Source organism: Arvicanthis niloticus, chromosome 18 (genome assembly GCF_011762505.2).
Source record: "Arvicanthis niloticus isolate mArvNil1 chromosome 18, mArvNil1.pat.X, whole genome shotgun sequence".
Classification (NCBI taxonomy): Eukaryota; Metazoa; Chordata; class Mammalia; order Rodentia; family Muridae; genus Arvicanthis; species Arvicanthis niloticus.
In genome coordinates, this window is record NC_047675.1 from 8,289,238 (window position 1) to 8,316,431 (window position 27,194).

General features: G+C 40.6%; 1 long non-coding RNA gene across 1 annotated transcript; it reads right to left on the reverse strand.

The window, feature by feature from the left end:
* Positions 1 to 1,576: 1,576 nt before the first annotated feature.
* LOC143435036 (uncharacterized) lies at positions 1,577 to 18,694 on the reverse strand. The gene is made up of 4 exons (XR_013105008.1): positions 18,430 to 18,694; positions 16,030 to 16,154; positions 14,594 to 14,803; positions 1,577 to 3,385 (listed from the first exon to the last, which is right to left on the reverse strand). It is a non-coding gene; the product is annotated as an uncharacterized LOC143435036 (long non-coding RNA).
* Between the last annotated feature and the right edge of the window lie 8,500 nt (positions 18,695 to 27,194).

The window sequence follows — 27,194 nt, forward strand, 5'->3', positions numbered from 1 at the left end:
GCTTAGATAGTGGGCTTTGACTAGTGGCCATTTTTAATAATTCCTTCAATATTAGGGGAGGACGTGGGGCTCAGCATCCGAAGCATCCATGTGTCTTGATGATGCTCTTAAACAAACAAACAAAAAAATTGGAAACTATGCGGTGGACAGAAGGACCATTGGGCAAAAATCACCCAGAGAGAATAAATTCTACATAAAATCCCCTTTGGCCACTCCTATTGTTGATTTAAAAGCAAATAGTATTTTATTTTTCCTGTGTCCATAAACTTACTAAAATATAGCAAAAGAATTCAATCACAGCTCATGTCATGCTTGCTCTAGCGAAGGAAAAAGACATTAAAAGCCAGTATAATTCTTGATTGATGCCACCAGTCTCCAGAGAGAGGAAGAAACAATCCAGTAATCATTAGATCAATTATAAAAATCCATGAAGTCTATTGAGAAGGGGCAGAGTTCTGTAAATAAAAGAACTCTTCCTTATTCAATATATTGTCGACTAAAGCAATACATAACACTTACCTCTGAAAGGCATGATTGTTAATTAGTTTCCATCAAAAGTCCAGGAGGTCCACCCCCTTTTATTGGTAGGAAGATTGAAACAGTAATGGGATCCCATACTCGGCATTGCACAACTGAAGCCTGGTACCCACTACTAATTGAATACTTTTATACAAAACTTTAAAAGTAAATCTGAGCAAATGTCAGCTCTCTTCCTGCTAATGGCTGGTATAATAATGTACTCTAAATGATTTTTACCAAGGAGTGAGAGAAACTTCTTCAAGGATAAAAGGATAATGGTATGGTAGGGCTGTATATTAAAGAGACCAGAATAATGAGCTTCCCATCAATTATGCTAAACCGCCTACCTCTTCAGTCATGTGGCATCTTAGTTTCACCATGCCCTCCTTCTCCTTCTTCATCTGTGTCCTGATGGTGATTTTCCTGGTCCCCATCTGACTTTCTCTCTTATCTTCTCTCTCTCTCTCTCTCTCTCTCTCTCTCTCTCTCTCTCTCTCTCTCTCTCTCCTCTCTCTCTCCCTCCTCAGAACTCCCACCTTTTCCTCTCCTACCCATCTACTGGGTGTTTAACTATTTAAGTAATCAGAAGGTGATGGAAAACAATGTTTTACAAAATATTGAGTCAGGAGATGCTTCATCATATTGACGATACCAAATTCTGGACTGCACCTAGATCTCTTGATATAGAAATCAGCATTTGAGTGCACAGTGCACAAAAACATCCTACTGTGTGTGTGTGTGTGTGTGTGTGAGAGAGAGAGAGAGAGAGAGAGAGAGAGAGAGAGAGAGAGAGGTAAACATGATAAGAAAAGAAGGGCATTGATTAAATGGTTTTCTATCATAAGCCAAAATCTAAGAAAAGCAAAAGCAAAAAAAAAAAAAAAAAAAAAAAAAAAAAAAAAAAAAAAGGAAAGACAGAAAGATTGTGAAGTTTCTGGTTGAATTATCCTAAGGATGCTTACCATTTCCATACAAACAACTATTTAAAAAAATCTGAACTTTTAACAAATCTTAATTCATTTTAAGTGTAAGTGTTTCATATCTAAGGAGGAGGGAGGCTTACCAATACAAGTGTTGCAGCTCTGAGAGGAATACCACCAAGTTACAGCACACAACAAACCTCACACAGATTTATTGGGCGAGACACAAGAGGGTGATCACCTCTGCTTCATGAGAAGCAGCAGAGGAATGAACAGGAGGCAGGCTTATATGGGGTTTCTTGAGTATGGAGTAGAGAATGGTGGGATTTCAAGCTCAAGGTTTGGTGGCCTTCAAACCCAGAAGCGGCCTTGGACATTGTGACCTACAGTAAGAGCATTATCGTGATGGGGTACTTGTCTATTACGTGTGAGGCAGTGCCTTCAATCTCTGGACCAGAAGGAGAAAGAGCACTATGCTACTGAAACTTTTTTCTTAAATCAGAGTAATTAATTTTTAAATTAGAGTGATTTCTTTCCCTTCCAATGTCTTTAGGCTAAATTCAAAAGTTAGACATAGGTTTCTGTCTTTTTGTGACCATAGTCATTAAAATGAATTAAAGCAATCCCACATCTTAGGTCAATAGTTGGAAAACTATGGCCTGTGAGGGAATACGACTCATTGCCTGTTTTTGTCTTTGTGAGCTCAGAATTGTTATCTTCATTTCAGAGTGATTAAAGTATGGAAAGAATTAGTATTTTGTGATGTGTGAAAGTTACATTAACTTTAAATCCCAGAGTCCATACTCAAGGCTTTGTGGACTTTCACTTGCCTAAGGTTGCTTCTGTTCTGTTTCAGAGTTGAGGTGTTAGAAAAGAGAATGTTTGGCCTACAAACCCTAGAAGACAGATTATCTGCCTCAAAATAAAGAGACCTTTAACCCTGGCCTTAATGAAGAGGTTGTAATGCACCTCTACAATATTACATAGAGTAGTTTCTTTAAAATAAAAATCCCTGTTACTTTATTTTATTATATGAATGTGTGTGTATACCACATGTGTTACACCGAGCACAGAAGAGAACACTGAATCCCCTGGAACTGGAGTTACAAGTGATTGTCAGCCACTTGTGGCTGGGAGTTGAACCCACAACCTCTGCAAGAAGAACATATGCCCTAAACTGCTGAGCCACCTCTATAGCTCATGCTCTATGAGCACCATGCATAAAGGGTGTTGGACTAAAAGGCTGTGCTCTGGGAGTAAGGAAGGGCATCCCTTTCTCTGGGTATAAGCGTGGAGGGATGCAGGTCACTCCCACTTTTGTCTGAACCCCTAAGATGAACTAGATGTGATACAGCATGAATTATTTCAGCATCACTGGCCCCATGGAAAGCTCTGTGCACTTACACATCTTTGCTTGTACTGAGAAAGAACATTTGTTCCCTGCTCCTTTGTTGTTTACAAATAGTAAGAATAAAAGGGCAACAGAATAAACAAAGTACCATGTTCATATAAACCCTGATTAGGGTAAAACTGTCTGACTGGGACTGCTTGTATCACCAAGCAATGGTTGCCAGCCCATGAGGAGGACCTGATTGGGTCCTGGGTCTTGGGTCATCAAAGTTGAGAAAAGCTAATTTGAAAGCTTTCACAAACGCAAGATGTACCTCCAGACAGTCAAGATTCAGTTCATGTGCTTTCACTGTGTTTTGATGAACTTGCCCTCTAAAATCCTGAGAGGCTTTAGAGGCTTTAGAGTGACCTGCATAGTTCATAGGGCATCTGTAGACAAATGATGCTTGAAGATCACAGAGCAGGGTTGCTCACCCTCAAGACTATTACTATTGTGGACCAGACCTTTCCTGTGTGGGCCTGCCAGAGAGCCTGGCAGATGCTTAGCAGCAGCCCCGGCCTCTTCCCAGGCTGTAGAACTGTCTTTTTGAAGGCACCTAAAAGGTAAACAGAGACATCAAATTAATCCTTGTTGGGAACCAGGATTACTGCATCTAGCATATATTCACTTTACAAGCATGAAGGCCTGAATTTGATCTCCAGATCATGTTAATATTACAAGGTATGCTGCTATGGTGCATGCTTGTAACCTCAGGTAGGCAGAGAGAGGCAAGCATAGCTAGCCAACCTAGGCTATTTGGTCCCAAGCCAGAGAGAGACTTTGTCTTATACAAAAAGGTGACTAGCTCCAGAGAATCAACCTGTGAGGTTGTCCTTTGACCTCCACACACCACACATGTACTTATATCTCTCCCATACATATATATCTGCATGCACATGTATACAGCACACATGCATACACACAGTTGCTTCAGTTCTGCAAAATGAACACAAGGAGCTCTGAGACGCATCAGTTTTGAAAGCACAACTTGAATAAAAGGACCCAGAAACTGATGTGGGTTTTTATTCATTTTTAAAAATCTTAATACATTCTTTATTAAAATATAATTACTTCCCCTTTCTCCTCCCAGTCCCTTCCAAGTTCTTCAATGTCACTTCTTCACTTTCAAGTTGATAGCTCCTTCTTTCCTGGTTATTATTGGGGTGTGTGTGTGTGTGTGTATGTGTGTGTGTGTGTGTGTATGTGTGTGTATGTGTGTGTATGTGTGTGTGTGTGTATGTGTGTGTGTGTGTGTATGTGTGTGTGTATGTGTGTGTGTGTGTGTGTGTGTGTGTGTGTGTGTGTGTGTGTGTGTGTGTGTGTAGCGTCTTCTTCCCTGATTATTATTGTTGGTGCATGTGTGCGTGTTAAGAATTGAAGCAAATATATAAAATAATGGCCCCTTCATCTGTTCCCAACAATTGGCTTGGAACCCTTTATTCTGTTGCAACGGGGCTTGATCTTGGGGTGCACCAGAATGATGCAGAGGGCTTGTTATAGGACATGATAGGAGTTCCTGCTAAGGTTCCTCTCTGGAGCTTTTGATGTAGTCATATGAAATAGAAGCAAAAATTCTGTTTGCATTTCTTACAAGTCCCCAAGTGATGAGGTGATATTGGGAAGCCAGTGTCCTAGACTGAACTAGTTCATACTTAATTGAGTCTGAGCCAAGAAAGAGAAGTTTCTGAAGCTTTCGTGTCAAGAGAGATGCACAAACTTAGCTTTCTTCCCTTAGTCTACTCCAGTTATTTCTTACTCTCTTTTGTACTCTCTTATTTATTTTTCCATCCTAATGAGAATGGAGCAATCAGAATATATAGCTTTTTGCCTCTTTTTTAAAGCATAGTTTAAAACACACATTCAGAAAAATTGTAATTTGTTTTGAAAAATGGTTTGAGTTAAAGGATGTTAATTTAATTTGAAGGTCCTCAAATTTGCCCTGGAAAAACTAATACTAATTGATTTATGATAGAATTAAGTCCTTTGTCTTTGTGTCACTTCACACAATAACTGTAGAGTTTTCAACTCAGAAAATGGTGAGTCCTTAGAAATGACGAGGAAGTATTTTAAATATGTGCCTAATGCAGCATTATTTTGTCTTGAAATTTGTTTTTTTTAAATATCATAAGATCAAAAATATTTAAATAATAAAGGTAGTTTAATCTGACAGAACCATTTCTGAAACTTTGATAAACTAATCACCTTATTTTTATTTCTAGAAGACACTGACTAAAATAATAAATGAGTTTTTATGGCACAAACAGTTATAATGGAAGGCTTTTAACTTGAGGGACTTACAGAGAGCCAAAACCTACAGGACACAGAAGGCAGAATGGCATAGCGTTCCTGACAGATAGAAATACAACCTGAAAATCTGACTTTTTCTCTGCAGAAGTGAGGTAATACCATCAATGAAATCACCAAGGATCAATCCAGTATCTTCCAATGGCCTTTAAAAGATGCCAATCACCCTACAAAGGAAGACATTGCAGAGCTACGTCCATATTGCAGGAGACATAGCCCTTCACTTTCTATAATGGAGTGACTCATAGTTTCTGTCATTGGGTGAAAAAACCCTGTAACTGTTGACTATGAGAGATGAGTCCAAAGAAGCCTCCATGGTAAAGTAAATTAAGTCAGCCATGTAACCAAGCAAGAGTAGAAGGGACAACTTAACTGCAGGTAAAAAGCAATCTGTGTTTCGTGTGTTTCGTGTGTGTGTGTGTGTGTGTGTGTGTGTGTGTGTTTGTGTTGTATGAAGAGTAGCACTTTAGTAGGTAATGGACTAGAACAGTTGCCCAAGTAATAGTGAGGGTTGAGAGCAGTTCTTTGAGGGCAAGTAATGAGATGAAGAATGTGAGGTAACCCAAATTTTCTTGCCAGAGAACACAGGTTTAAGGCCTATGGTGGCTTGAATAGGAATGGCCCCCATAGACTCATATGCTTGAATGCTTGGTTCATAGGGAGTGGCACTGTTAGGAGGTGTGACCTAGGAAGTATGTCAGTGTGGAAGTGGACTTCAGGATCTCCTATGCTCAACTCTGCTTAGTGTGGCACTCAGTCTTATTCTGCTGCTTTTGGATCAAGATGTAGAATTCTCCAGCACCATGTCTGCCTGTGTGCTGCTATGCTTCCTGTCATGATGATAATGGATTAAGCCTCTGAAACTGTAAAACTGCAAGGCAGGCTCAGTTAAATGTAGTCCTTTATAAGAGTTGCCATGGTTATGGTGTCTCATCACAGCAATAAAGTTCTAGCTAAGACAAGGCCCAAGCAGCATAGCTTGAATCCTAGGAAGGCAGATGCCAAAACAGCCTTGGAGAGTAGAATGATCAGTGTGATAGTTGATGTTGATTGAATTACTGGCTTGGAAATGCCTAGATGAGTAAAGTATATTTCTGGGTATGTATATAAAGCATATTCTGAGATGGTTAGATCATAAGGACTCTGACCTACTGAGTTCGATGAACCCTTCAAGGGATTTATAATGCGATATATTCCATGGGAAGTGGTTATGGTGGGAGATGGTGTCTAGCCAAAAGAATCAGGTCTCTTGGTGTATTCTGGTGGCTATCTTGCTTGGATCACCATGTAAACAGCTAGCTCTCTCTTAACCATGAACTACTATGTACTGCATGTCTCAGCACTGGGATTCTCTTCCAAACTACCAAGGAATGAACCCTCTGAAGCCATGAACCCAGCACATTTTCCCTCACTTTTAGTAGTTAGTAATTTGTTTAAAGCTATGCATAATTGGGCTAACACAGTCAGACATATCATCTAAAGTGGGACTCTTTGAACTGAGACAATACTACCAATACTCTACCAGGGATGATGGTACTAAGTGGGCCTGTCTCAAAGAACATCTAGGTACATGGCTTCCTGGATGAGAAGTTAGGGATAAGCCTGGATGTTCTTTAGGCCAAAAGATGACGGGAAAGAAAAATCCATAGTTCACCAGATTCCTAATCTTAAATCTAGGGATCATTCTTGTGAATTGCCTAGGCTAGTTCTTAATTGTTGTCCTCTTTTCTTTAAATCAGCATTATTATTTATTTCATATTGTAAACATCAATGGGTGTGTGGGAAGCTATTGTGCCTGGGGTGGGAGTCAGCCTGACCCTCTGTACTCATGCTAACCCCAGCAGGAAGTATGGCCTCCTCACTTTCTAGTTGGGACAACTGTCTCTAGCCATGCCCTCATTTGTGAAATAGGAACAATAAAAACTTTTTTCCAGGATATTTTAAAGGTAAAATGATGTCTTGCTGTGGCACCTGGCACAGACTCAACCCTACTTTCTGAAAACTCCCACAAGCATTTAAATGCAAAAAAATAAAAAAGTCATCCCTCAGCTCATCTGTCCTGGTCCATTTATTAGTTTCACAGCTATTTATTGAGTCCCTTAACATTCTTCAAGGTGACTAAAAGCTATGAAAACAGAAAACTCTCTCCGTCTTTAAGTCAAAGAGATTCTAGAATCATGGGAAACAAATGAGCAAACAAATGTAAGTAAAGTCTTAGCCACTAGGAGGCACAACTCAGCTACTCCACGACTCAGCTACTCCACGACTCAATTACTCAGCTACTTCACTACTCAGATACTCAACTATTGATACCTTGATACTCCACTACTGAACTACTCCACTGCTCAGCTACTCAGTTACTCAGCTACCCTATTACTCAGCTACTCAACCACTGATAACTCAATACTCCACTACTGAACTACTGCACTGCTCAGCTATTCAGATACTCAGCTACTCCACTATTTAGCCATTCTTCTACTCCAATACTCTATGGTCCCCTGCTGTAAGAACTAAACCATGTAGACCAAGAGAATTTACTGTTCCTAGGAGAAAAAAAAAAAGAGAAATAGCTTTCCTAGTTCCAGAGAAAGAGAGGGGGGGGCTGGAGGGATGAGAGAAAGAGAGAGAGAGAGAGAGAGAGAGAGAGAGAGAGAGAGAGAGAGAGAGAGAGAGAGATCATTCTCATGGCAGTTTCAGAACACAGTGGGGTGTCAAAATAATACTCCATTCAGCAATGTATTTCACAAGCTCTATAAAGAGATGTCTCTGTTTTCTACCAAGAAATTATTATACTACCAAACCCAGAGTTGTTTCAAGTTTATTGGGCACATTTTTAATGATCGTCTGTCAGGAAGAGGCTCGAGATGAGTCTATGACCAAAAGAAACTGCCAGTTAGGTTACCCCCCTTTATAATTGATGCTGACAATGCACGGGTATAAAACAGGGCACCAAGGGAAAAGTCAATGTATGGCTTTAAACTTGAGATTTGAGAGTGGAGAGGTGGCTCAGCAGTTAAGAGGTTCTCAGCACCCACATGGGGCAACTCACAATCACCTGTAACTCCAGTTCCAGGTGATCTGAGCTCTCTTCCAGCCTCTGTAGGCCTCTCCATGTGCACGGTACATCTAAAACACAAGCAGGAGCACGCTCGTAAACATAAATACATCTTTTTAAGGTAATGTTTTAACTCAGCGAATATCTCTGTATGCACAGGGTGTGAACATTGTGTAAGCAGAACACTCAGAGACCTTCCTATTTTGGACTCTTCAGAACAAGCTCTGCTGAAATTATTTGGAATGAAGACTCCCCAGTAAACTTCTACTAATTTTATAACTCTGATGATGCTTAATCTAAGTTCATATCCAGGAACAGAGTGTAGAGGATTATTTTGTTCAGTCTCATTTATGAGTTCTAGCACTCAGCATTGAAACACAAAAATAGAGCAAGCGTGTGTGGAGTGGCATGTGGAGGCTTCATGATGTGAAAATGAGGGTGGAACGGGCAGCCATTCCCAGAGGAAACCCCAAGTCATCAGAGAAGCATGATACTGGCACCTGCCCTGCCATAAAATCTGCTTATAGGGCACTCATGAGCAGACCAATAGTGAAATAACAGCAACAACGACGACGACAACAAAGAGCCCTTGTAGTAGCATGGAGTGTTCTGTGGGTATATGCCCAGGAGTGCTATAGCCGAGACTGAGTCCCAGTTTTCTGAGAAACCACCATATTGATTTCTAAAATGACTGTACAAGTTTGCACTCCCACCCGTGAAGTGGAAGTTTCTGGATATGGCAGGTGATGCAGACTCAAGTGTTGTTTTGCTGAGGCAAGACCATGGGAAGACATGAGAAATTTGGAGATAGTATAAATAGGACCCAATGATAGTGATGGCACTTGTATAGCTAGCTTTGCAATGCCTCATGGGTCTTCACTGATCTTCACTTTATTGAGAGAGGCATGGCAGAGAACTTCTCCTGGCTTCTTGGCTGATTCTGGTCACTCCTGCTGACTTGTTCCAATTCAATAGAAGCCTGGTTGTTTCTGCTGGATCGTGCCACTACTGTTGACTCTTGTTAGGTACTTCACACTACTGAACTGGACTGTAGTATCCTGACACAGGGAGACTGGAATCACCCCAAAGAACTCCCTCTAAGCAGGTTTACATCCCCTTGTCCTGTTTACCGTCTTTTCTCCCCTACCTTTGGACAGTGGGCTAGAATGGGAGCAGGGGTGAAGCATTTCTGAACCCTTATTAAAAGTAGATTTTGAAAAATCTAACCCTACACACCAACAATGTAAAAATGTTTTCTTTGATCCACTTTGTCACCAGAATGAACTGTCACTTGCATTTTTAATTAATTACTTTATGTATTTACTTTACATCTTGATCCCAGCTTCCTCCCTCCTCTCCTCCCAGTCCCTCCCTCTCACTTCCCCTTCCCCACCCCTCTCCCCAGTTCTTCCTTTCTTCTTAGAAAAGGAGAGGCCTTTCATGGATATTAATCCACCTTGGCATCTCAAGTTGGAGTAGGAGTAGAGCATCGTCTTTTATTATGGCTAGACAAAGCAGCATAGTTAGGGAAAAGAGATACAAAGGCCAGTATCCGAGTCAGAGACAGCTCCTGCTCCTGCTGTTAGATGTGCCTCATGAAGACTCAGCTACACAACTGTTACATATGTGCAGAGGGTCTAAGTCCATCCCATGCATGGTCTCTGGTTGGTAGTTCAATCTCTGTGGTTCTGTAGGACTTCTTGAGTTGTCCATGACCTCTCAGGCTCCTTCAATCCTTCCTCCCCTTCTGCAGGATTGCCCAAGCTCTGCCTAATTTGACTGTAGGTCAGTTCCTGGGTGAAGCCTCTCTGATAACAGTTATGCTAGGTTTCTGTCTCGGAGCATAGCTGAGTGTCATTAAATTTGTCAGGAGAGAGGATCTATCTCATGGCATGGGTCTCAAGCTGTGCCAGTCATTGGTTGGTCATTCCCTCAGTTTCTGCTCCGTCTTTACCCCAGCACCTCTTGCTGGCAGGACACATTGTGGGTCTAAGGTTCTGTGGCTGGGTTGGTGCCCCATCCCTCCATTGGAAGTCCTTTCTGGTTGTGTCACTTGTGGTTTTGTTCTTAGCCACTATTACAGGTATCAGATGGGATCTTGGGATCATTTTGATTTGCATTTCCCTGATGACAAAGGATGACATTTCTTTTAAGTGTTTCCTGGCCATTTGAGATTCCTCTGTTGAGAATTCTCTTTTTAGATCTATAACCCATTTTATTGGATTATTTGGTTTGTCGATGTCTGGCTTCTTGGGTGCTTTATATATTTTAGAATGTAACCCTCTGTTAGATTATGTTAGGGGTTGGTGAAGACCTCTTCCAGGTTTCGTCCTATTGACAGTGTGCTTTGCCTTATACAACCTTTTCAGTTTCATGAGGGAGGTCTCATTTACTATTGTTTACCTTAGGAGCTATGCTCCTGGTTTTTGGATTAGAAAGTGGTCTCCTATGTCAATGTATTCAAAGGTATTTCTCACTTTCTCTTCTATCAGGTTTATTGTATCCGGTTTTATGTTGGTTTTATCTTTGATCCACCTGGACTTGCATTTTGTAAAGGGTGATAGGTCTACGTCTGTTTGCTTCTTCTACATGCAGAAATCCTGTTAGACCAACACCATTTGTTGAAAATATGTTCTGTTTTTCATTTTATACTTTTGGTTTCTTTATCAAGAAGCACATATCTATAAAGATGTAAACTTACATCTTGGTCTTTGATTTTATTCTAATGATCTGGCATAAAAACCCTTGCTCAACTATGTTCATAGCAGCTTTATTCATAATAGCCAGAAACTGTAAAAAAAAAAAAAAAAAAACCCAAACAAACAAACAAACAAACATACCCTAGGTGCCCCTCAACCAAAAAATGGATAAAGAAAATGTGGTACATTTAAGCAAAGAAGTATTACATATCTATTGAAAAAAATCACATCATGAAATTTGCAAGCAAATGATGGAACAGAAAAAAAATCATCCTGAGTAAAGTAACCCAGAACCAGAAAGACAAAGATGCTGTACTTATGTATAAGTGGATATTATCTGCAAAATAAAGGATAACCATGCTACAATCACAGACCCAGAGAAGTTTAGAAACAATGAGGGATGAAGGAAGGATGTGTAAATATCCCTGGGGGAGGGAAACAGGAAAGATCAGGTATGGGGAGGATGGTGGGAGAGTGTACTGGAAGTGACAACAGGAATTGGGGAAGGCATCTCAAAGACAAGCTAGAAATCTAGTACAATGGAAACTCCCAGAAATCTGAGGGTGACCCTAGCTTAGACTCCTGGTAATATGGGATATTTAACCTGAACTGACCATCTTCTACTACCAGACAAGACTTCTAGTGGAGGGACTGGGACACCAACACAACCACAAAACCTTAGACCTACAATTTGTCCTACCTACAGATATGCTGAGATAAAAATGGCACAGAAAATATGGGAGAAGCCAATCAATGACTACTGCAGCTTGAGATTCTGCCACCTCTTATACTATCTAGAGGGCCAGGAGCCAAAGGTTGAATAGCCCAGAGACCTAGGTTAGAACCAAACCAAACAGGGGTGGGGATTTGGGAGGGGGGGTGGAAAGTCAATAAAATGATTCCTAATGATATTTTTCTATACTCATAGACAGGAGCCTAGCAAAACTATCATCAGAGAGACTTCAACCAGCAACTGATCTAAACAGATGCAGAGACCCACAGCCAAACATTAGGTGGAACTCAAGGAATCCTGCCAAAGAGGGGCAGAAGGATTCTAGGAACTAAGAGGGATCAAGAACACCAAAGAAAACCTGCCAGGGCTCATAGGGGCTCATGAGACTGAACAATCAAGGAGCCTGTATGGGTCTGTTCTAGGCCCTCTACCTATGTTATGGGTGTATACCTTGGTCTTCTTGTGGGAGTCCTGACAGTTGGAGCAGGTGGCTGTCTCAGACTCTTTTGCCCACTTTGGTATAGGCTTATATTTTTCAAAACCTATTTTAATAAGGGTTCTTAAATGCTTCAACCTCCCTTATAGCCCACTGACCAAAGGTCAGGTAGAAAGATGACTAATAGAACAAGAGGGATGTGGACCTATTTAGAAGTAGTTCTTTGGGGGAGATACCAATCTTCATTGTCAGCAGTCCAGTCCACTATCAAAACACCAAACATGAATGAACAGCAGCAGCCCAATCCAGAATAAACTGGGACACTCCACTGATTGGCAAGGGTTCACTGAAGCTGTAAGAAGAAGCAGGAACACCACCAGAGGTTCTTTGGTGCATTTCTCTCTATGAAGTCACAACAAGCAAAGATCAGAGAAGAAAGCAAGGCGAACAAATGCCAGAGCATTGTCCACTGTCTGTCGGGTTATATGTATACTCTTCCCAAACATCACGTGTCCTTTCAAGCATCTGCTCCAGCAAAACATCACATGCACTTTCACCAGGCAGCTTCCAGAAAGACACTTCCTGTCTGCTTCAGAAAAAGATCCTCTAATAAGACAGCTTCCAAGAAAAACATCACATGACACAACCAAGTCTCCAATGAAACTAGAAATTCCCACTGCACTATTGGGACCTTTTTTTTTTTTTTCCTCCTACTGGGATGCCTTGTCTAGTCTTAATATGAGAGGAGGTGCCTATAATTTAACATGCCATGTTTGTTTGATATCCCTGGGAGACCTGTCCTTTCTGAAGAGAAACAGAGGAGGAGTGGATGGGGGAGGGAAGGAGGAGTGACTGGAAAGAAGGAGGAGAGAAGAAAAACTATGTTCAGGGTGTAATATATAAGAAAGAAAAACAACAACAACAAAAACAACAATAAAGAGCAAAAAAACCCAAAGAAGTCAGTGTTTCTTTAAATGTTCAAGACCATGTATGCCTTGATTTGGGAATGAATCCTACTCTACTGCCAGATTCTCAACTGTCAGGAAAAAATGACAACTTTGGGTGGAAGAGTGATTTTTCTATTTTCTACACATCTTTCTTGTTGTGTCCCATGTTAAACAATGAGGTCCTATATACTAAGTGAACCAGATTGCAGTTTCATTGTAAGGAATGCCATAGACCAATACCTGTAGACATTGACCTGGGTGGGGAGAGGTTTGCACATTGATTATAAAATAATGATCTCAACTAGGAAACGTGTTTTAATGATGAACATGGAAAAAAACAGTAAGTGCATCCACCTAACAAGAAAACACTGAAGACATAGATTTGGTTTTTGTGTTTGGTCCACTGGACCTACAATAAGTTGCCATGTCACTAATTATTCAACCCTGGGTAAGAAAGTTTCATCTTCCACCTTTCAGCAGCTGCTGAGATTTTAAAAGCATTAAATGAGAGAATGTTTAAAAAACACAATATAAGTTAGTTGGAGAGCTGTCTCAGCTGTTAAGATTAGCACTTGATGCTCTTGTGGAGGACCCAAGCTCCCACACAGTACTTTACAGCCTTCTGTAACTCTAATTCCAGAGGACATGATACCATCTTCAGAATTCTGTTGGTAACAGACATGTACATAGCATGTGTGCACACATTCATACACACACACACACACACATACGTATAATAAAATAATAGGTCTAAAAAATTTTAAATGATATAAGAAATATTTTTTCACAATAACAGACACACATCAGTAAGAACAGAAATAAGAGTTTGAGCAAAGCACTAAGTCAGACGTGGTGGCTCATGCTGAGGCTGAGGCATGAGAACCTTCACTAGTTCAAGCACAACCTGGGCTAATAGTAAGCTCTGGGATAGCCTAGCCTACACAGTGACCTTGTTTCAAAAGAAGAATAGTGCTAGAAAAACATTTCTTATTGAAAATCTCTCTAGGTTAACATTTAATGAGGATATACTAAGTTTAACAGAAAAAAAAAAAAAAAAAACCTGTCTAGCATTTGCTTTGTTTAGCTTTGCGTTCCTAGGGACTAATAAAGTGCTCAGAACAAATTACATGCTCAAACAAGTGAATTCTGAATTAATGAATGAATGAATGAATGACCCCAGCTGCAAGAACCTCCTAATTTTATAGCAAACTGCATATATCCACTTAATACACAAATGATCCTAAGTCAAATCACAAAGCTTTGGAAAGCTAGTTTATTCACTGAAAACTAGATTATTTCCTTGAAGGATCTTGTGAGGACCCTTAGTGTTTAGAAATGGGGTCTGGAATGATCAATACCTCGCGGTTTTAAACCATTGCTCTAATGAGCATCATTCACACGTAGGTTAAATGTGACTAAAGATTTCTGAGACACCTTTCTATTTCCTCCTCAGCTGTTCAGTGCTAGATGGGGGGCATAAGAGAAAGAAAGCACTGGCCTTTCCAGTTACATCACATGCTGCTCGCTCCCCCACCCCTGCTTTGTGACTCCCACTTTGTGACTCCTGGGGTACTGTGTGTCAGCCTTTACCTGTGGGTTCTCAGCTCCCTGCTGAGCCTGTGTCTGGTCCTGCTACACAGGGTATCAGTTATCAGTGGTCCTGTGGTCAGACTCTGGGGTTCTCTTCCACTTTTAACCCCATCTTGCAGCAATGTGGAGGGCTCCAATTAACTTCAAAGACTGTCCAGTGTGTATAAAAATGCTGACGACTCAGAACGAAATCTCACTGCTTGTTTGGAGCTTGTCAGAACATTAATGAGACGAGATCATGATTAATACTACATAAAAATAGAAAGCTGGTGTCAAGCTCCAGTCATACGCACGCACGCACGCGCGTGCGCACGCACACACACACACACACACACACACACACACACACACACATACACACACACACACCATGTTTTTCCATTGTTTGTCACACACAAATTCACTCAAGGTATGCAAGGAAAAATAAATATGGCGTGGTGAGTTATCTCCTAGGTTTATTTACAGTGAACAACAACACATGTTTGATAACCATTCTTTAATTAGGGAAATAGTTTGTAACTTTTCTCCTTGTTTCACATTCAGAACAATTTGTTTTCCATTATGAAATAGTTTGTAAAAAGCTCTGAACCAGAAATCTCACTGTAAGCCAGTCATGGCTTTGCCTTCAGTCATCTCTGGTTGATAAAGTGTTTCATGGGCAACTTTACCTATTGTTTCCAGATAGTATGAAAAAAAATTTGCTCTCATTAGCCCACAAGAAAAGCCAACATTCTCTGGAGAGGAGGGTCAGAGTATTAGAAGACCTTTGACCCCAAGAGAAGTTGAGAATGTTAACAGCACCAAGCTCTGAGAATGACTTCCCTTAGACTAGTCCCTTCTTCAGACAAAAGAGGATGGGTGTGAATTAAATCATAGATAAAATAATTTCAAGGAGAAAAATCAATAGGCCAGCCTTGTCTTAGGTAGTCTACTGAGTATTGGCTTGATGGTGCCCAGGATGAGCCTGAGCCGCAGTCATCCCAGACCCTGAGACCTAGCTTGCCTAGCTTGCCTCTATAACCTTTTTGTTGGATATTAGACAAGGGGCTGAGGTGCTTATTTGGCAAACCTGGCCTCCAGACTCACTCTCCCAGCATCCCTCAGTCCCTGAACTCCAGACTCTCCCAGCATCCCTCAGTCCCTGGCCTCCAGACTCTCCCAGCATCCCTCAGTCCCTGGCCTCCAGACTCTCTCAGCATCCCTCAGTCCCTGGACTCCAGACTCTCTCAGCATCCCTAAGTCCCTGGCCTCCAGACTCTCCCAGCATCCCTCAGTCCCTGGACTCCAGACTCTCCCAGCATCCCTCAGTCCCTGGCCTCCAGACTCTCCCAGCATCCCTCAGTCCCTATTTAGCATACCCTGGCCCAGCCCTGAACTTTTCAGCTCAGGTGTCCGGCTGCCCTTCTCCCAGTGGGTTCTTCTTTATTTTGGCTCACCATTTTAATCATCCCAGGTTGTGCTCACTTGGCTCTTTTGTCATGTGTTTGTGGTAGCCTGGTACCCTGTGGTGGGAGGGCACGGTAGGGGAAGCTAGTCGATGTGGTATCTGGAAAGCAAAGAACTAGAAGAAAACACTTAAGTGACAGCCACAGTGACTGGACTTTCTCACAAGAACCCCCACCTCTTAAAGATATCTCTGCTTTATGCTGGCACCAGAATAGAGTGTCTAAGCTATCCATAAAGAGACCTGTGGAGAACATTTCAGAGTCAAGCTATACTACTGGAAATTCCTAATAATAATAATAATAATAATAATAATAATAATAATAATAATGTCTAATTTAAGTCATTCACTCCACAGGTTTAGTAGTGAGCACATACCATGTTCAAGGTTCTACAGACAGAAGTTTGGACTATTTCTCTGTCTTTAGTCTCCATAACTTTAGGCAGGTCCTTTGTATCTTCACAGGCTTAGCTCAGTCTCATGCACCAGAATTTTCAGAAAGTTTCATTACACCTAAGTTTCTTGCTACTCAATATACCTTAAATTTAAATTTTCTAGCATTTTCTTTTACAATATGTATGTGTGTTTTTTCTGAATGGATGTCTGTGCACACATGTGTGCCTGGTGCCTTCAGAAGGCAGAAGGAAAGGTTGGATCCCTTGGAGTTACAGTTACAGATGCTTGTCAGCAGCCATGTGTGTACTGACAACTGAAAGACGTCTACTGTAATGGGCCAGAGGTGCTCTTAACCCCTGGCTATCTCTACAGGCCCTCTAGCATTTTATTTTATAGACTTTATCCAACACATTTCTACCATTTGATTTCTAAAGTCTTTCCTGATCAGCTTGTTCTTATGGTGATAGCTCTGCTTAACGTTCTCTGTATGCAGATGATGTTATATCCCATTGATCTGTGGTCGGTAAGCACATATTGAGCACTTTATGCTTAACATCACAAGCTTAAGTAATAATGAGAGTCCTAAGAATAACATGTCTTCTTATTCATAGTTTTTTATGCAGTCGCCACTTGTCATGGATATTCTTGGTTGTCAATGTGACTTCTTCAACTAGAATTAACTAAAGCCCAAATGGCTGGGCATTTAGAGACTAGTCCTTAATTAAATCAAGATACACTTCTAATCTGGATCTTTGAGATGAGAAGATACACCTTTAATATGATCATTCGATACAGAAAGAACCACCTCTAATGTGGGCCATGCCTTTGGCAACCTATATAAAAGACATGGAAGAAGGAAGGAAGCTCGCTCTCTCTCTCTCTCTCTCTCTCTCTCTCTCTCTCTCTCTCTCTCTCCTCCCTCTTGTTCTGTCTAGGGAGTTAATTCCATCACTGGCATTAGATCCTACTTTTCCTGGATTCTGGCACATACTTAAGAGCAGCTGAGACATCCAGCCTCATGGACTGAACAACGACTGGATTCTTGCACCTTCTGTTCATAGGTAGCCAGTGTTGGATTAGCTAGACCACAGCCTGTAAGCCATTCTAGTAAATCATATCTCTCTATATAGTCATTCTAAAATTTCTGTTACTCTGGAGAATGCTGATCAAAAAACCACCACACAGAGTACTTTATACTCAAAATGGTCAAAATGACAGAATCCTCACTGGTATTTGAAACAGACCAATACATTTCCTTTGTGGAAATATATACTAAAATTTTTATCATTGCTAATATTAAACCCTTTAAACTCATAATTTTTATTTTAGAAAACAGCTTTATCATTACTCTTTGGAAACAAATGGTTAATTCATGTTTAGTAACATACTATTGTGCAATATTTATGTGACTATAACTAACTATAAGACAGTTATTATATTGAATGTTTATTATACTCTGATTTCTTCTTTGTGATGTGCTTAGATCAATTTATTGTTATAGCTTTAAAACTCCCTTTACCCAAAAGCATTACTTGTTAAAGGTTAAAAGTTTTTTTTTTCTGTCAAATATACAGATCTTTAAGGCTAATATCTGTCTCTTTTAGATAGCCTTTGGATAGAACAGGCTCAGTCTCGTGCAGGCCTTATGCAAATAGCAAGAGCGGCTGTGCATGATCACTTATAATATAACTGAAACAGACATATTAATATAAAAATATAGACCCCAGAATAGCAAATATAATAGCAGAAAAAGAGAAGCATTATGTGAGGATAATGGGTCAGGTCATCAAAATAACAAAGCAAACACAAATGTATCCTTATTTATGGAGTGTCATGAAAATCTTAAAAAGATTGACAAGGTCCCATGCTATGCCGGGCACTAGCAGGCCACATGGTATCAGTGTGGGGTTCTCATCTTGGCAGACTTTCTGGTCCAGAGCTCCCCAAAATCTTTCCATCCTGCTAGCTAAGTTCCCACTGATAGGTTGCTACTCACCAGCTCCATGCTTCAAAACCCCCAAGGTCGTTTGTGGTGCACATCAGGCAAATCCACGCTTTGCCTTTCTCTCTGGAATCCAATCGAGCAGCCTCGTGAAGAAAAACACCACACAAACTTAGTTCAGAAACGATGATAACTCAATCTCTGGGTGCAACAACTAGATTGCTAATCTTGTAAACCATATTTAATCTAAATCCTCTGGTGGTGAATCCTGGCAGATTTGCCATAAGCTAAGAGACACTAGTAGCTACATCTTGCCCTCTCACTATCCTGTCCAAAAAGGCCCTATCTCTCTCCTCTTTCTGTTTTCCCCTATCCAACCCGGAAGTCCCTCCTACTCACCCAGTGATTGGCTCCTTTATTTATTAGGGGATGGTTCACAAAAAGTCACTCACTCCTTATTCACAGCCCCTCCCAGGAAAGGAGAGTTAACACCAAAATACAAACAATACCAGGGCCAGCCACAACAATGGAGCTTCAAAATATGTAAAGGAGGAACTTGACTGAATGGGAAGGAGTCAGTGGTGAAGATGTTTTGAGAATTCAACACTTTTTTTCCAATAGTTAATAGTACAGATAAAAAAATAAAGGAAAAAATAAGAAAGAATAAGAGTATTAAAGATGTAGAAACAACAACCAGGCTTTAGGACACTTTCAAGGAGGACGGACTGACACTACAAGCCAGCACCCACGTATCCTACTGTGAAGAGCCTCTGTTCCGTCTTCATGCACTTCCTTCCAACGAGCCTACAGTGCCCTGCCCCAATTTTAGACACTTGGAATGTACATCTGGGAATGCCACATCTTTGGGAGTATGAGACAGAGGGGTAGAACTGGGTAGTGAGACACCCAAACCACTGTTGTTGGAGGAGAGGGACATGAAGAGAGGGACAAAAGGCAGTAGGCACCAGAATCGTTCAGTCTTCCTCTGGGAAAAGACATACACAAGCCATGCAGGAAACCAGTTAGGTTCCCTTCATGAACTCCATCCTTCCCTGAGGTCTAGCACCCTCCTCCTTCTATTGGTGTTGTATACCAAGGAAGCAAGGGAAGGAGAGCAGATGCTTAGAGCAAGGGAGGACAGTGCTGCCCAGCATCATCCCTGGAAGCATCTAGCTGAGGATGGACACAGGGTCCATGAATCACATGGTTCAAAGTCATGGTGAGCAGTGGTCTCAGTCTCGCAGGCAGCTGCGTGGTGACTGCTTCCAGTTCACGTGTGACACAGTTTCTAACATACACACACGAGAATTCCCAAAGGGACTATCTTCAAGTTTGAGGATTAATTGATTGACTGACTTTTTATTTATTACGGTGCTGATCACCAAACCCAGGACCTTGTATAGCCTAAACAAACTCCCCACTTATCTTCAGCCTATGAAGACTTACATTTTCAAGATTTATCTTTATATTTAAGTGTGTGTGTCTGTGTGTGTGTGTGTGTGTGCATGTGCACCTCTGTGAGAGTATGTGCACAGGTACAGTTTCCCAGTAAGAATGGGTGTGAGAGCATGGTGTCCTCTGGAGCTGGAGTTACAATGGTTGTAAGCTAAATTTAAATCCACTTCCAGATCAGGACTCACTCTTGAACTGCTGGTCCATTTTTCCAGACCTGGGGACTTACATTTTAAATGGAGATGCCTAGAATCTACTTGAGATATATTGAGTCAGACTACCTAAAGGTGAAACTCAGAAGTCTACATGTCACAATATAGATTCCAGACAGTTCCCACACAATATAAATTTGAAATTTTAGCCTCAAGGTGGTTCCTCAGTTTGCTGACAGCTAACTATCTGATCTCCTCCTCCTCCTGTTTCTCTTCTTTTTCCTCCTTTTTCTCTTCCTCTTCCTCTTCTTCCTCCTCCCCTCCCTTTCCCTCCTCTGATTTCTCCTCTTCTTCCTCCTCCCCTTCCTTTTCCTCCTCTGATTTCTCTTCTTCCTCTTCCTCCCTTCCTCCTTCTCCTCCCTTCCTTCTCCTCCCTCCTTTACTTTCTTTTCTTCCTCCTCCCCTTCCTTTTCCTCCTCCTCCCTTCCTTCTCCTCCTCTGCTTTCTTCTCCTCTTCCTCCCTTTCTTCTCCTCCTCCTCCCTTCCTTCTCTTCCCCCTTCCTTTTCCCCATCCCTTCAGCCTCCTTTTCTCCCAAATCTTTCATGTCTTCCCCCTCCTTCTTCCTCTTTCTTTCTCTCTTTTGCCCCACCCCCTTCTCATCAGCATCACAATCACCAACACTATCTCTCTCGCAGAGAAATAAGAGGAGTGGAGAGTTTTATACAACTGGTTAGTTTAGTCAAAGATTTTAAAAGAACTATAAAATAGGATATTACCCAGGCCCTCCCTCTGGCCTAATTAGGGATGAAGAATTACAGGATTGCATGCCCCCAAAGAAAACACCATCTCTATAATTAGGGATGCTGCCTCCAGCGCTGCCACCATGGGAGAACCTTTATACACAAAGGCACAGAGCAAACTTCTGTCCCAGTGAAGAAGGTCCACAGTCATTACATGAATCTGATAAAATGTGTCTGTTAACAGGAAGAGCAGAAATGATTCCATTTACATGTTTCGCTACTCATGTCCGACCAGCGGAATAAGGCAATGGCAACCGTGTTCTTCTTCAAGCAGTTTATTCAGCTATCCCTGTACAGTGCGCTTCCTCTCTCTCTCTCTTCTTCTCCTTCTCCTTCTCTCTCTCTTCCCCATGCATCCCCTTATAAGCATTGCCTTCATCCTATCAGCAACTGCCACGAAGTCACTGGTGATTGGCCATTCTCAATGACGGGAGGTGGGGTGATTGGGTAACCACACCTCTCAGCGCATACAACTCCATATATGGAGTTGTCTTTTCTCTCAAGCGATGCCTATGCCAAGTGCCACCTTGTAATGGCGAGAGTGGAGCCGCTTCCCACATACATGTATTTTTTTTTCATTTTTCCCCTTTTAACTTTATTTTTAACTAATCCAAAATCACCCATAAAATTTGCACATACTAATAGGGTATTATGTAAAGTCTTTTTTTTTTTAATGTTAATCATAGGCTTTATAAGTTTGGTATTGTTCAATCAGAGGTGTAACCCACTACCCAACCTAGATATAACCACTATCTTTGACTGGTGGAGATACATGAACATCTGCCTCCCTGTCTCCCCCCTCTTTCTCTCTTTCATCACCTAGCTTCTACTCTCCTTCTCCTCCTCTTCTTACTCCATCTCTTCCTCTCAGTACTCCTCCCACCTTAGCTCCTCCTACATATCACCCTTCCTGTTAAAATGAAACTTTTCTCTCAAAATACAATTAGAGCATAATTATACCAGTTCGTACCAGTGAGGTACAAGATAGTCCTAATACCCAGTCCATCCTTTTGTTGACTAACCAGCACCTCTGTCGTCTATCCTAACTGAAACATTTAGTTCTGAACCTGGCTTTAGAATGAATGTCAGCTGACGACCATCCATACATGTATTTTTATGTAAAGTCATTTTATAAATTAAAATTCATTCTCAGAGAGCATTCTTTTGACATGTACGTGTCTCCTAATCTGAAACTTCTTCCTGATATTTTGGATTGGATGGGTGGTAATGGTAATGCTACTTTTTAATTTTATTTTTAGAAAACACTGTAAAATGTTCTGTTGTGACTCAGATTATAAACTTTGACAATATTCATGGCAGTTTTAGTACATCTTTTACTTTGTGCTTCACACTTTTTAATGGTTAATATTATCCTCAGTCCTGTTAGGAAAAAAGCAATAAAGAAAAATGTTCAGCAATTGAAATCAGAAAGGGGGAAGGCAGAATTATTCTTCTAGATGTAAAGCTTTCTGAGGTCAGGTTCAGGTTCACCATTATTCTGTGGCCCATCTCCTAAAACTATCCAATAGTTCCTGTGTTCAGCTGCTTCAGAGATCCAGTTCAATGGAGAAAGCTTATCCACATCTCTTCATGTAAAAGGTAGGTCCAGTTTTTCCTCCTGGCCCCATGCTCCCAGAAATAACACTCAGACTCCCCAAGTATAGTTACAAATACCTTGGCCATATTAGCTTGGCTCTTCTCTGACTAGATCCTAACCTAAAATAGCCCATTTATTTTAATCTACATTCTGCCACGTGGCTGGTTACCTGTGCTCATATACCACGTACCTGTCTCCTCACATCTTCCTGAGTGGATCTTCTCACTGGATCTATCCAAGAATTTCTTTTTTCTTCCAGATGTTCCACCTTCTATTTTCTGCCTAAGCCATAGACCATAGGCTTTTAAATTGGCAGATGATGCATCCATAAGATATTCAGATATTCTGTCTACATCTTCAGAATTTTTTTAGTTTAAAACATTATTTTTACTCATTGTGGAGAGATGGCTCCACGATTAAGGGCACATACTATGCTTACAGAGGACCTGAGCTCCGCTCCCAGCACTTATATCAGCTCATGACCACCTGCAACTCCAGCTCCTGGGCATCTGATGTAGCTGGCCTCTATGGACAACCTCAGTCACATTCACATACCCTGAAACGTATACACAATTAAAATTGAAAGCCAAATCCTCAAAGTATTCTTTACATATAAGAAAATGATTGTATAGAGAATGTTGGAGATACCCGTTTTACACTAATATTGCATCCTTATGATTGTAACTGATGTATGTATTAATTCTCTTTTATATATTTCACAAGATAAACAATCAATAAAAGACTTTGAAACAATTTTAAGACCTGTGCATATTGAGTGACAGGTAAATTGACCCTTTACAACACATTCTAATGTTCTATGTACCCTCATTTCACCTGTAACGATGTTAGAGTTAACAGTTATACTAACCCCTATATGTAGTTCGTAAAGCAGATGGAAGTGAGGACCTAAAGCCCAAGCCTTTAGACTTTCCAGAGTGTTCTTAGCTCCTCAGTTGGTGAGAGAAAAATGCTAACATGAATAAAGCTGTTCCACTGTCGATTCTTGGATAGCTCATTTTAAAAGAAATTCTAACTTTCCTAAATAACTTTCAATCTTCAGAGATTCTCATTGTTGAATATATATATGTATATATATATATATGTGTGTGTATACATTTAATACTAATATATAATATATATTATATATAAATATATAATATAATAATATATATTTAATACTTCTGTTTAAAACAAAGAATATGAAAGCAGAAATGAACTTTCCCCCATTCTTTATTAGTTTTTTTTTAAAACAAAAACGTTTTTTAAAATGTGAAAAAATTTTTTATATAAAATTTTAAATTTTTAATTGCATTCAATTCTTTTCTTCTCTCTGTCTATTCCATCACCACCGGCCCACTACATATATGTGTGTGGAGGGGCTGGGGATATTCACTTCTGTAGGTCAAGAGAACAACTTGCAGGAGATGGTTCTTGTCTCTACCATGTGGGTCCTGGGATCAAACTCATCTTTGTTGGCTTCAGCAGCCTTTATCCACTGAGCCATTTCTCTAGCCCTATTTCAGAGATAGATGTGCTAGATCAGAACCACGGCTGTCTAAGACAAAATGGAACAGAGTTGACATACCACCAATAAGATGCTAAACAAATTCTGAATGGTGGCCAGCTAGCTAGGAGCTCCTGGGGTCAGCCATTTAAAATTTCTTTTATACTCGGAAAGCCCAATAATCCCAAACAATATGTCTCAGTGGGTTGTTGAATAGCACCAGTTTCATGGTGTACTGTGTGTGTGTGTGTGTGTGTGTGTGTGCGCACTTGTGTGTGTGTGTTTACACAATGTGCTCCGGTGTTCAATTCTCTTTAACTATGTGCATTGGTGTCTCAGTGGGTCATCCAGGAAATCTGCCCTTTGTTTATATTACTTTGCCTAGTAAAAAGACAAAGAGACAACATTCTTTTCCTCAAACAATTTCATATTTTTCGGACTCTTTTTATAACTTCCAAAAATTTATCTTTGCAAAGACTTTTAAGATTTCTGTCACTTCAAAGGAGTGGTCCCTTAGCCAATTTGACTCTTAACAAAAGTGTAATTGGAAGAAGCAAAGTCACGCTGTGCAGTCCCATTTAATCTGGGGATGCTTTGACCACATTCAACCATTTTACTCTGGAGGAAAACCACAGCAGAACTCCAGTAGAAGGAAAGGAAAGGAAAGAACATGACATTGTTTTATTAATCAAATCTTCATTAAAGCATGTTTTAGCCAGGAAGTTGCCCTCAGCTTCTATACCAGGAACATCTCTTTTTGCAATCCTCCTGGAAGAACTAGGTCCTGTTAGCTCCTTGATTCTTTTCTCATTTTTGTCTATCACCCAGATGAATAAGCAACCACATTTGCCGTATTTCCATGTATTCGTGCATTTATATCTTTAAATTTTTTTCTTTGTTTACTTTTGCAGCTCTCTCCTTTATCTTTTCTTGACCTTAAAAACTTGAGCTTAAAATTTTATCTATATATGGTATTCTCTTGAACCATTACAGATTACATTTTTTAAAAAGATAGAAAAAATGCATCTTACTCTTCAAAACAACAGAAAATCAGTCAAGGAGAAAGCTACCCAGCTCCCTGCAAGAGGCTTTATTACCTTTAATCATTGGATTGCATTTTTATTCTAATCTCATTAGATAAATGTTAGGATAGAGTCTTCTAAACAAGAAGTCACATAGGGGCAAGTCAGTTGAAGCAAATATAACACGGTAAGACAGAATTGTAATGGCATTCCATAAGAATTCTAATTACACACACACACACACACTGTAGTCAGTTGTGGGAGTTTATATAATATAAATCCTGCCAGGTTTGTTCTTTTCAAGATGGATAATGTGTTAGCAACGTAGCTGAGGGAATCTGCACCATGTAAACCAAAGACTCAGAATGCAAACTGTTGGACCCACAGGATAGGTTTGTTTTATCTGCGCTTGGAAGAGAAGACCAAGGAAAACAAACCAATTTGCATCCAATCCAAATTATCAACTGGAGAGATTCTTCAACAGAATACTAGAAACAGATGTGGATGCCTTTGCTCTGTGACTAGAAGCCAGTACATGAGTCTTTGCCATTTATCCCTTTATGATAAAACCTCAAGTTCCTATCCCCACCAGGAGAGAGGAAACCCCAGAGAAACGTGATAGCAGTTAGCTTCACACTGTTCTCTGTAGATACTTTAAGAGTTAGCCAGCTCTTGAAGGTGTGTTTTACACTAACAGTGTTGTTAGGATGTCATCTCATTAAGGAATGCTTTGTCTGAGTGCAGAAGGAGCTTGCTCTCTGAGTTTTGGAGAATTGATAAACCAGACTCCTTTTAGAAGAAAAGGAAGCTCTTGTGACATAGTGATTCTATGCATAAAAAGCAATTGTGTTTTCAGGTGAGGACTGCCTCCCACATGCTCTATTTTCTAGATTCTAACATGCTAAGTTTTGTGTCTTAGAAACATGAGTTCAAATTTGGCTCCTTGGAAGCAATAAGAAACAATGTTTGGCCTGCTCTCAAACTATGCTCTGGTTTTCTGCATCATTTTACCCCACACAAAACTCAACACCATTTACACAACTGGAAACATCTGCTCTACAGCGAACTCAGGTTTGAGTAGAGAAGACCACCAAACACTCTCAGTCCCTCACTGATAGAAAACCAAAAATTCTCACTGATGTTCAAATGCAGACAGGAAACCGTCGGAGACTCGCAGAAATTGTGGGGAGCTAGCCAACAGGTTCTAGGATTCTTGATAAAAAGCCTCTTTGTTTTTTAACAGCTATTTGCCTACTTGGGTGGGCCTCTCTCTGAAGATAAATTCATAGAGATACAATTGTTCCAAAAAGCACATAGGTTGAAGGTTTCAAATTGGTGCAAAATGTCCTAGATCCTTATTAACTAAAATACAACCGCAGATGGTCTGGTATGCGTGACAGGGCTGTGCCTCAAAACACTACAGGGTAGAATGGTCACAGTTTCAGACTGTATGGAATCACTTTCAATGAGGTTCTTGGCATGCTTTTAGCAGAGAGAAACAGAGGATAGAGGGAGAGAAGGAATAAAGCAGAGAGGGAGGGAGAGAGGAAGAGAGAGAAAGAAAGAGAGAGATCATCTTTAAATAATAGGTCTATGGGATATTAAACTTAAGAAGAGGCACATGCACATGTGCATGGATTTGCTTTAGGACCAAGAAGAGGCACATGCTCACATGCATGGATGTGCATTAGGACCAAATAAGGGGGAAATGAGATTCTGATTTTACCAACCCATTTTACCCCAAGCATCTTCAATAAGATAGCAGAGAGACCAACTCAGTATTTGAAGGAGAAAGAGTTGAAGAAAGGAGAGAGAGAACAGTAGAAAGATGGCTCCCACCATGGCTGACATGTCACGTTCCCTTGCTGAGGTCCAGTCTTGAGACCAGCTGCCACAGTTCCAGCAGGGAAATGCAAAACCATACTACTTCTCCTCCTGCCATTGGTTTGAACCACACAGAGGTAACAGAGATGCAGAGTAGCTGAGACCCCTTCATCCAGCAAGGGCTTCATATCAGATTCTCACTGTTCCACAGTATGCCCAAGGTTGCCTTAAATTGCTGCTAAGGCTGAGTATTAAGCTGAGCAAATGGATTAAAACTGAATATGGGGAACATGGTTCCTGCAGTCCTGACAAAGTGCTGCAAAACCCAATAAAGAGAATGCTATTTATTTAGTAAATCTTATAGGGAAGTTAGGTACGTGTTTGTGTGTGAGTGCGCACATTTGTATATATGTCAGTGTGTGTACATGTTCACGTGTGTATCAGTGTGTGTGTGTGTGTGTGTGTGT